The sequence below is a fragment of the Propithecus coquereli genome, unplaced genomic scaffold (assembly GCF_000956105.1).
Source record: "Propithecus coquereli isolate 6110/MARCELLA unplaced genomic scaffold, Pcoq_1.0 Scaffold188, whole genome shotgun sequence".
NCBI lineage: Eukaryota > Metazoa > Chordata > Mammalia > Primates > Indriidae > Propithecus > Propithecus coquereli.
Window position 1 is genome coordinate 642,748 of NW_012143634.1, and position 10,139 is coordinate 652,886.

Genomic DNA, 10,139 nt, shown 5'->3' on the forward strand with positions numbered 1-10,139 from the left:
AAAATTTTCTTGTCTAAATCTATTTTCTATGCACTCTCTCTCCCATTCAGAAAATTAGTTGTGCAGACTGATGAGGCAAAAAATCAATTCCTTTAAAAAAGAAACAAGCTACAGCCTATTTACAAAACATGCAAAGGGAGAATTTTAAGTAGATGTTACTGCAGAACTGGTTAAAAGTGAATACGGCTGAGTGACCAAATATACTTTTCCTTCTGCAAGTATACGTCCTTCCTCCCTTCTTTCTGAAAGAAATGCATTATCAGGGCATGAACTATAAAATGGCGTACAATGCAAAGACAGAGACAAAGCAGTTTGCAAATCCTGTATTTCTAGCTGTTAAGACAGTGTGTTTAAGAGCTGAGGTTACCTCTAGCGGCGAAACCAGAGCCAGCTATTAAGCAGTCCGAATGCTACAGTAATTGAATACATGATCATTTCTCTCCTGGCACGTTCTCTGTTCTCCTCTTCTAGAAGTCGAAGGCGTCTATTTAGCTTGACTATCTGTCGTCGTAATGAAGCTGCATTTCTAACAGTTATTTCATCCGAAGTTCCTTCAATTGTTGTATCTATGTTTGAAATGCCATACCTGACATTGTCACGATGAGGAATAGAAGTGGCGGCAGCAGCAGGCCTGCGACGTATCGCAGGTCTCTGATTTTCTTCCAGCATATCTAAGATCTGTTGGTAAGCCCTACGAGTAGAAGACTGGATAAGTGACAAAATGCCACGAGCGGAGGAAAGATTGGCTCTATCTTCAGGTAACATCTGGTCAGGACAGGTCCAAGCTTGTTATGGTGATGGTATCAGGGTAGAATCACTTCTGACTAACTGTCCATTGGGGTGAACAACATTTTCACTCGTAGAGCACTCTCTTTTTAGCTTGCCAACTCCATGAATTTCTTCATTTTGAGAGGTCGAAGGAGGTCTTTTCAAATCCAGAAAATCTAGCAGTCTTTCACTTGAAGTACATCAAATGGTGGTTTTAGTGCCAGAGGTTTACAGGGAGTTGACTGAATAAGACCAAGATGTGCTGGTCTTGAAAATGGAATGTCTTCGTTGTTTCCTGCTGCAACAATGCTCTTTGGAACCCGCATCATCATATTAGCATTTAGAACTCCTTGGAATTCTTGTTCCAGGTCAGTGTTAAAGGTGCTCACTTTAATTTTGGGGGGATCCCCATTTGCTGACTAATACCTGTGGTATATTCCATTTCATACAGAATTCAACTAATTTCTGCCATCTCAGTGGCAGTGGGAGAAATAAATGCTTTTCCACTCACCGAATGTGTACCAGCTACTGCTTGCTATTTGACACTGTCTGCTCCTGTGCTTCATATTAAATCCTTTAACATCCTTCAATGTGCATGTGCTGGATTTAGAGCCACTTTTGTTCCCCAGGGCCTGTAGAGGGTCCCTGTCTAGTGCCACTAGGGTGGGTGCTCTCAGAGGCTATTGGCCAAATGCAGGGAGGAGCTGGAGCAAAGCACCCATAAGATTGGCCCATGGCAGACTGAGAGAGGCTTATTTGGATATTTTGAATCCTTTACATTTCCATTTAAATTTTAGAATAAACTTTTCAATTTCTACAAAACAACCTAGTGGGATTCAGGTTGAGATTATATAGAATCTATTGCTATATTTGGGTAATTCTTCTCTCCTCTTCTATTCACTATGACTACTTTTTCTTTTTTTAAAAAAAAATTTTTATATTTTTTTTCTTATTTTGTTATTTTAAATTTCAGCGACTATTTTACTGCATAAATTTGTGTTTCTCCTGGAATAAATAATTTTCTTGTTTCTTTTGTTTGCTTAGTTTTCTATGTACCTACAAATACTTCACTTCTAGACTCTTCTTCAGGCCTCCTCTCAATAACTTTGAATACATTAGATAGTCTATCGGTGTTGTAATTTTTTTGGAGAAATCTCTCCCTACACTTCTGATGTGCTTAAATATGGAAAGCTTTCTTCCTAGACATGTTGAACGCTGTCATCCCAGAATCTCCCTTCCCTTTACTACCATCTTAGGTATTCTATTTTTGTCTTCCTCTTGACTTGGTTCCTCTATTGCCTTTTTTGGTTTACTATCTTCCTCTTTCTTGGTTTACCATCCTTTTTGGTGGGCACATCCCCATATTTTCCCAAGAAAGAGGACATGGGAGGTCAAATTTTTCAGACTATATGTATCTTTATTTTGGTCTCAAGTTTAATTCACAGTTTCATTAGATGTAGAATTTTAGGTTGGAAATTATTTTTCTTTCAAATTTGGATGTTGTTGTCCCATTGTTTTCTAGCTTCCAGCATTGCTGTGGAAAAATAAAATCCCACAATCATTCTTGATCCTTTATATGAAAACTGACTTTTTGTTTTTGTGGTGGTGGTTTTTCCATCTCTTTCTCTCTGGAAAGACCTTTTCTTAGTCCCAAGTGATTTAAAACCCTGCCTTGATATAGATCTATTTTCCTCATTTGTGATGAGCCCTTTCAAACTGGAAATTTAAAATTTTCAATTTTGGGAAAAGTTTTGGAATTATTTTGTTGATGATATCTTCTCTTCTGTTTGTCCCTGTCTTGTATTTGTGGAACACAGGAACAGAAAAGAAGACATCCATTGTTCTTCTCCATAAGTCTTATAGACCTAGTTGCCTCTTAAGCCATTTACATTCCCCTACAACTTTAAGAAAACTAAACTATAAATAAGAAAAGCAACAAAAACTTTTTTTAAAAGGAGCAATTTGTAAAACTTAAAAACTCATAAGAATCCCTTAGCAAATGATTTAAGTTACTTCAATTTCCTTCTGCAAACTTAACACAGGTTATTCAGATTTGGATCTTCTGAACTGATCCTTTTCTTATCTTTTTTCCTCCTATTTTTAATTCCTTATACTTTTAGCTCTATTTTATGAGATATTTTCTCCACTTGTATTGAATTTTTATTTTATTTCCAACAGCTCTTCAACTCTTTTTGTATTCTGAACGTTCTTTTCTCATACCATCTTGTTCTCATTTCATGGATATAATATCTCTCTGTGGATATAAATAATCCTTTTATATAAAGTTTTCTTCTCTCTGCAGTGTGTTTCCTGCTTTTTTCTGTTTGGCTGTTTTGTTTACTTTGTTTCATATTTCTCATATCTGATGACCCTTTACTGTATGAATACATTATACAGCTTAGTGCACATAGGTAGGGTTCTTCAATTGTGGGAGACACTATAATGTAATTTGCCTTATCTACTTCATTAGGAAATCCCTGATGGTAATATCTTCCCCTGTCCTTGAATTGGTCAGATTCCCAAGAGAAGACCTTTACAATCTCTCATGAGCATTTGGGAAGCTGAATGGGAAAAGAAATCTGGCTGTGTCAACATTTAATATGTAAATTTTCCTACATTCTCCTTATGTTCATTATATATCTCTACTTTCAACTGTACATGATGTTCCCCACTCCATAGATGTGCTGTCCTCATTGACTACAATGAATAAACCTTCAGTCTGCTGCTTGGATGAGGTGGGATCAGTCTCTTGAGAGGAGGCACTTTGGGACCCAACTTCTTCTTAAACAGATTTATAATGAAACCTCCTGTTTTTAGCCTTACTTTAACCACCATTTCTACAGCTGCCACCAATTCCTAAGCCCTTAGGAAGTTCTAAGGTGCAAACTGGATTGTTTCTTGGCTTTTTTGCTTCTGGCTTAGAATTCAGCTGAGTTGAGCCTCTTAAGTCAGTTATCATCTATCTGTTTTCTGGTTTCCATAAATTTATTACTGTTGTCTTCTTTCTCTTCTCTTTTTTCTTGTGACTCTATGGCAGATGTAAATGTTCGTGTTCAGTTGGTCATCATTATCCAGAACAGTGCCCTCCTTTTAACTTAAATTCATTATAATATTCATGTGTTTTCTGATGCATTTATTTCCTCCAATTGCTCCTGCTGTTCCTCTTTCCCCTCAATTTAGCCATATGTTCAAATGTGAAACCTCATTCATGATACCCACATAATGTTCTGAATGACAGTTGGAGATTCCAGTGCAACTGTAGGAAGAAACCATATGTGTGTGTGCATTTGCACACACACACACATACACACAATGATTAAACTCTTGCTTTATTTAGACAAGAACATAGAATCTTCTTGGAAACAAGGTGGCTACCTTTCCATTGCCTGCCTCAGCATCTCTTGGAAGCTTCCAGTTACATTGAACATGCATAATTTGGATATTGTTTTTGTTCTTTTGATCTGAGAAATTCATTTTTAAACTATGTCATAGTACCATTGAAGAAACATTTACACAAATAATGTATGCCCTTAGAAGGAAATATTTAGAGATATCCTGGAACAATAGAGGCGATCTAGAGGGTAGATGGGCAAGTGATTCCTTAGCTAAACCCAGCATTATCATGATCTCATACTCATTTAAAGTAAAACAGAGTGAGTGCCCAGATGTCTCTGGACATTCTCTGCATCCATCTTCCCAGCTTTTTTCCTGTTAGTCTGTCCACAGACTTTAATAGAATACCCCTTTTTCTGGAGTGGCTCTGATTCTGTGTTTGGTCAAAGGATCATCTAGCATTACAATTTAAAAAAATCTCCAAAATGTCTGACTTTAGTGTTGATGGAATATGGCAATGTTGATGTCCAAATAAATCTTGTTATAGAAACCATTGATTGATCTTTCAACCATTAATATTATTTATGACATCACACATTTTTAGTCCTAGGCAATTATTGACTCATATAAGTGATACAGAAACTTGCAAATTTTAAGAAGCTTGCCATCACAATTCATGTACTGCCAAATTATCTTTCTCCCAGGAATACATTTTGATTTTATATAATAGAGCACAGTAAAATTCAGTTTAGTATGGATTAGTCTAATTATGGAGGCTTCAAAGAATATCACAAAGTGCATAAGACCTTCATGTAGTCTTATGGAGAATGCTGCAAGGACCATAGTGATTGGTACAGTTTACTTGTAAAGAATACTTTTTCAGCATCTAAATGACAAACATAAGTGAGTGCAAAAGAACTACAATTTAAAAAAAAAGTGTTTTTTTTTTTCCTGTTTCTGTGAAGAATGTCATTGCTATGTTCATAGGGATTGCATTGAATCTGTACGTCTCTTTGGGTAGTAAGGGCATTTTAACAACATTAATTCTTCCAATCCATGGGATGGATGAGCATGGGATATCGTTCCATTTATTTGTGTTCTCTTCAATTTCTTTCATCAGCGTTTTATAGTTTTCATTGTAGAGATCTTTCACTTCCTCGGTTAAATTTATTCCTTAGGTATTTAATTTTTTTGTTGCTATCATAAACAGAATTGTTTTCTTGATTTCTTTTTCAGATAGTGTGTTATTAGCATATAGAAATGCTACTGATTTTTTTATGTTGACTTTGTGTCCTGCAACTTTGCTGGATTTATTTATTAGTTCTAACAGTTTTTTTGGTGGAGTCTTTAAGGGTTTCTATATATAAGATCATGTCATCTACAAACAAGGACAATTTAACTTCCTCCTTTCCAATTTGGATTCTATTTATTTCTTTCTCTTTCCTAATTGCTCTGGCTAGGACTTCTAGTACAATGTTTAATAGGAGTGGTGAAAGTGGACATCCTTGTCTTGTTCCAGATCTCACAGAAAAAGCTTTCAACTTTTCCCCATTTAGTATGATGTTAGCTGTGGGTTTGTCATATATGGCCTTTATTGTGTTGAGGTACGTTCCTTCTATACCTAATTTGTTGAGAGTTTTTATTATGAAAGGATGTTGAATTTTGGCAGATGATTTTTCTGCATCTATTGAAATGATCATATAGTTTTTGTTAAATGGAATCATAAAAGACCCTAAATAGTCAAAGCAATATTGAGCAAAAAGAACAAAGCTGGAGGCATCACACTACCTGACTTTAAAATATACTATAAAGCTATTAATTATTATTAATATAATAACCGAAACAGCATGGTACTGGCATAAAAACAGACACATAGACCTGTAGAACATAATAGCGAGCCCAGAAATAAAACCACACATTTGCAGACAACTGATATTTGACAAAGGTGCCAAAGACGCACATTGGGAAAAGGACAGTCTTTTAAATAAGTGATGTTGGGAAAACTGGATATCCACATGCAGAAGGACAAAATTGGATATTTTTCTCTCACCATATACAGAAATCAACACAAAATGGATTAAAGACTTAAATGTACAACCTGAAACTGCAAAATCACTAGAAGAAAACATAGGAGAAATGCTTCATGACACGGGTATGGGAAATGATTTTTGGATAAGACCTCAAAAACATAGGCAACCAAAGTAAAATTAGACAAATGAGATTACATCAAACTAAAAGCTTCTGCACAGCAAAAGAAACAACCAGCAAAGAGACAACCTACAGAATGGGAGAAGATATTTGCAAACTATACACCCAACAAGGGATTAATATCCAAAATGTATAAGGAACTCAAACAACTCAATAGCAAGAAAACAAATAACCTTATTAAAAAATGGGCAAAAGACCTAAATAGGTACTTCTCAAATGAAGATACATAAATGGACAACAGGTACATAAAAAATGGTCACTATCACTAGTCATCAGGGAAATGCAAATCAAAACCACAATGAGATATCATCTCATACCTGTTAGAATGGCTATTAACACATAGACAAAAAATAAGTGTTGGCGAGGATGTGGAGAAAAAGGAACCCTTACACACTGTTGGTGAGGATGTAAATTAGTATAGCCACTATGGAAAACAGTATTGAAGTTCCTCAAAAAACTAAAAATAGAACTACTATATGATCCAGCAATCCCACTACTGGCTATATCCAAAGGAAATAAAATCAGTATATTGAACAGGTATCTGCACTCCCATGTTTATCATAGCACTATTCACAGTAGCCGAGACATGGAATCAACCTAAGTGCACATCACAGATGAATGGATAAAGACAATGTGGAGTTGGGCATTGTGACATGTTCCTGTAGTCCTAGCTACTTGGTAGGCTGAGGCAGGAGATCACTTAAGGCCAGGAGTTTGAGGTTGCAGTGAGCTATGACAACGCCACTGTACTCTACCCAGGGTGACAGAGTGAGGCCCTGTCTCAAAAAAAAAAAAAAAAAAGACAATGTGGTATATGTACTCAATGGAATACTATTCAACCATTAAAAAGAAGGAAATCCTGACATTTGTGACAACATGGATGGAACTGGAGGACATTATTAAGTGAAATAAACCAGACACAGAAAGAAAAATGACACATGATCTCACTCATATGTGGAATCCAAAAAAGCTAATGTCATAGAAGGAGATAGTAGAATGGTAGTTACCAAGGGCTAGGATCATTAGGGAGGGGAAAAGAGAGATATTGGTCAAAGGATATACAATCACAGATAGGAGGAGTAAAAAATTTGTACTTACAAGTAGGACTACCATTTGATCCAGCAATCCCATTACTGGGCATCTACCTAAAAGAACAAAAGACATTCTATAAAAAAGACATCTGCACTAGAATGTTTACAGCACCACAATTCACAATTGCACAGATGTGGAAACAACCCAAGTGCCCATCAATACATGAGTGGATTAATGAAATGTGGTATACCATGGAGCACTACTCAGCCACCAAAAACAATGGTGATCTAGCACCTCTTGTATTATTTTGGATAGAGCTGGAGCCCATTCTACTAAGTGAAGTATCCCAAGAATGGAAAAACAAGCACCACATGTACTCACCATCAAATTGGTATTAACTGATCAACACTTAAGTGCACATATAGTAGTAACATTCACCAGGTGTCAGGCAGATGGGATGGGGGAGGAGGGGATGGGTATATACACACCTAATGGGTGCGTTGCGCACCGTCTGGGGGATGGACATGCTTGAAGCTCTGACTCAGGTGGGGCAAGGGCAATATACATAACCTAAACATTCGTACCCCTGTAATATGCTGAAATAAAAAAAATTTAAAAAAATTGTATAGAATAGGTAAACGTAGAAACAGAAACTTGACAAGTGATTGCCTGGGGCTGGGCGTGTTGGGGGAGAGGATAGAGGAGGATGGAGAGAAATGGGGAATGACTACTAATAGTTATGGAGTTTCTTTATTGGATGATGAAAATGTTCTAAAATTGGTTATGGTAATGGTTGCACAGCTCTGTCAACATACCAAAAACCATTGGATTGCACATTTTAAATGGTGACTTCTATGATATGTGAATTATATCTTAATAAATATGTTAAAGAAACGAAATCAGAGTGTCATCAAGCTATAAATAGCTCAATAATTTATAGTTTTTCATAAATAAAGAAATGTAATGTGTGACCAAAAGAAGTAAGCTGAATATTGTCCATTAAAAAAAAATTGCCTCTTCAAATTTCTGCTTAAAGTCTTTTTTCTCCCTTTGGTACGGAGATGATAAACCCAGAAATTTTTGTCCTAGAAGAGCTTGGTGAGCTAGTAGCCATTGCGAAAACAGCCACTAAAGAGGAGTTCACCCATGAGCCAAGGAAGACTGAACTCACATGCCCCAAATTTTACTCCTTGCCCTGAAATTCCCTTTAGCAAGTTTACGTGTCCTGCATGTTTGGCAGTTGAATCAAAGTTAAATAATCAACAGTATTATGAGTTCTTGAGGCATTTAGTCTTTTTGGCAAATTGGATTTTTCTCATTTGAACTCTCAGCCCAGATGCAAGGGGTTTGATCTAAGTCTATGCTTTCATGTTAAGGAATAAGCAAAGTTCATTCCCATGTTCTTCTTTCCTATAGGGTGACTGTTACTAAGTTAATATAATTCTTTCTTTAATAACTAGTATTATATGTTTTAGGAGTCTGAATCAGAAATGTAAGAAAACATCCTCAAATCCATGTTTTTCAAACTTTTTAAAGAGAACAAACCCAGATTCAAATTTCAAGATGACATTTTTGAACAAACTACACAAGCTACATTTTCTGCTGCTTTGTAACTGTATTTTTTATAACTTCTTATGTCAAGTATGTGGCTTACATGGCCTGTGCTCAAAACTACCATTCAAGCTCATGCTTGACCTCTTGTAAAAACATCCTTATGCACCTTTGCAGTGACGGAATCTACACATGGCCTATGATTCATCAGTATTCACATTGTAATTAGTTCCAAGACTAAACATAGAAGTGAAGAAAATTTTTAACCTGTGACATATATATCTCAGTTGATGGTGTGCATTTCCAAAGTTGTATATCACATTCAGAAAAAGATTTGAATGAAAGGGCAAAAATGGAGTGTTTTTTTTAAAAAATCCAAATCCTGATACCATTTGCTGGAAGATTTATAGCTAAAGAAAATGCATCTATAGTAATTTGACAATCAATTTGCCCTCTGCTCTGCATTATGAATACTTAAGATATGTTTAATGTCTTTGGGCTCTTTTCCAATATTACAAGGATCCAGTTATGTTGGTTTCTCTCTTTAAGGTCCCATTTTCAAAACAGCTTCATAGCTGGGAAGAAGCTAAAAAATTTTCAAATTAAGTCTAGAGCATATTATATAAGTTCCTTTTTAAGAATACTACCTTCTCAAACTTTTATAGGTCTAGCGATGCCAGCAATTTGTAGATATAGGTCTTCACCCTCATTTTAAAGATGAGGGCACTTAGTCCCAGCTAGATATGTATCAGGCAAGATATGTATCTGTTTTTGGCAAAACAACTTAAAAGGATATAAACCATAGCATGAATGTACCAAACTGATATGGCAGTATAGCTCTAATTTTGAGTTATTTGTTAGTACACAATAAATGCTAAGAAAGGAAAAGTTATATATAATATATAAATATATATAAGATTATATGTGAATAATCAAGTTTTAGAAGAGGCTAATTTGACTGTTTGGACTCTGAACATTCCTAGTCTACATTCTTAAGAGTAACACTAAAAACTGGATATGAGGTTTGAATGCTACTCAAAGTTTGTAAAGAACTAGCTTTGAGAATTCAGTTCTGCAGACATTTATTATTGCCTGCCATGTGCAAGGCATGGTGCCAGGGGTATTGAATTTCTTTTAACAAACAATCCTCAAATCTCAGTAACTAAACACTTAAGTCACAGTCCAATGCAGTTAGCAAGTGTTGGCAGATGCTGGGGTGACCCAGGCTTTATCCAGTCTGTGGCTCC

The 10,139-nt window shown here is 35.9% G+C and overlaps 1 pseudogene; it reads right to left on the reverse strand.

Annotated features, from left to right (window-relative positions):
• Positions 1 to 309: 309 nt before the first annotated feature.
• Positions 310 to 1,240, reverse strand: LOC105809054 (annotated as a pseudogene).
• Positions 1,241 to 10,139: the final 8,899 nt, after the last annotated feature.